We start from the raw sequence: 1,757 nt of genomic DNA on the forward strand, positions 1-1,757 counted from the left end.
TGTCCTTTAAGAAGGTCTCAACATCCCTTCTGCCACTAGATTGTGGACTACTCGAATATAGAAACCATGTTTGATTTGCCTTGCTCAACACCTAGTGAAGTACCTAACATATTGTGTACATACATAAACCCATTCCATCTATACATCGATTATATGTAAATATATGTATACATGCGTACATGTACACATATCTGTATTGCATATGTACGTACACACACATGCATTTATACAATTATATGTATATACATTAATTCACCCAGGATTTTTTGAGCCTCCTCTGTGTGATAAGCATGACATTTTAAGTACTGAAGTCACTGATCTTATAAGCCATAAATGAAGTTAGAAAAGAAATAAGAAGCACTTAGATAAATAGAAGTTCAATTTGAAAATAAAACAGCACAACTGAATAGAGACTGAGGGGGAGGATGTTGCATACAGTTTAGTAATGGATGATCTGGGACTGCGGCTCTGGCTCTGAGGAAGTGACATTTGAGCTGGACCTGAATAACCATGACAGCTGGCCCCATGAAGATGTGGAGGGAGAGTGTTCCATTTAGAGGGGGAAATTAGCATGTCTGGAGCTTGGTGAGCAAACAAGAGAGAGACAATAGATACCATCAGGGACCCAGGCAGTGGTCAGGTCTCACAGGGCCTTACAGATAACACGGGAACTTTGTTTTACCACAAATGTGATGAAAACACATTGGAGAACTTAAAAATTACAGTAGAGGAGGGCCTAGTGACATATTGAAATTTGCATTTTTAAATGATCACTTGGACTGCTTTGTGAGGAATGGATAATTAAGCAAGATCAAAGAAAGGATAGTAGTTAGAAAGCCATCAAAATAATCCAGCTGAGAATGCTGATTTTGACTAAAGAAAATGTAAACAGATCAAGATATATTTTTTAGGTAGTACCACGATTTGCTGATACATTAGAAATGGGAAGGAGGGAAAAACAAAATGAGATTGGCTTATTTCTTTGTGTGTGAGATTTCTGGCTTGAGCAAATGGGAGGATGGTGAAGTCATTTATTCAAAAGGGGAAGTTTGAAAGATATATATTGACTCATGAGGAAAACAAGAGTTATCAGTAAATATGGATGAATTGGAGCAAACGGATGTCTTATTTTTTTTTTTCTTGTTACATACCAGAACAGTTTATTCAAGCTGTTTTCCCCCCCTAAGTTAAAAAAGATATTCTCATTCAAGTATGCTTCTGTGAAGTGATTTTGCCGTGAAAGCTACCACCCTTGAGATACTCTCAAAGAAAACCATGCACCTTTGAAGATGAGATTAAACTCCAAGTTTCTACCAGCAGACAACTGGGCATGAGGCAGTGATTCAGCCCTTTTGGCCTGACACTAAGTGACAGAGAATTAGCAGAATCATTTCTCGTTGTCCATATTCTCTCTTTAGGATTAAGATACATAAATTTAGTGTTTACTGAAAATATGATGGGTATTGTTTATTAATCCCACATAGCTGTCCTCTTCTTATGTGTTCTAAATACAGCTTCATTCCCCCTACTTCTCTGACTCTTAACCCAATGTCTTAATGCAATTTTGTGAAGAATTCACCTTATAAAAGCATATGTAACACTGTAACAAATCACGATAGATAAAGCCCCCTCAAAGTGGAGGGGATCCATTCTATTTTGCCAATAACCTTCAACTCAGTTTCCTCTTCTCTATTTCCAAGAATTCCATTCGATCTACCTTGTACTCCATGCTATGAGAAATTTACGGGTCTTTAGCT

The sequence above is a fragment of the Ursus arctos genome, unplaced genomic scaffold (assembly GCF_023065955.2).
Source record: "Ursus arctos isolate Adak ecotype North America unplaced genomic scaffold, UrsArc2.0 scaffold_22, whole genome shotgun sequence".
Lineage (NCBI taxonomy): Eukaryota > Metazoa > Chordata > Mammalia > Carnivora > Ursidae > Ursus > Ursus arctos.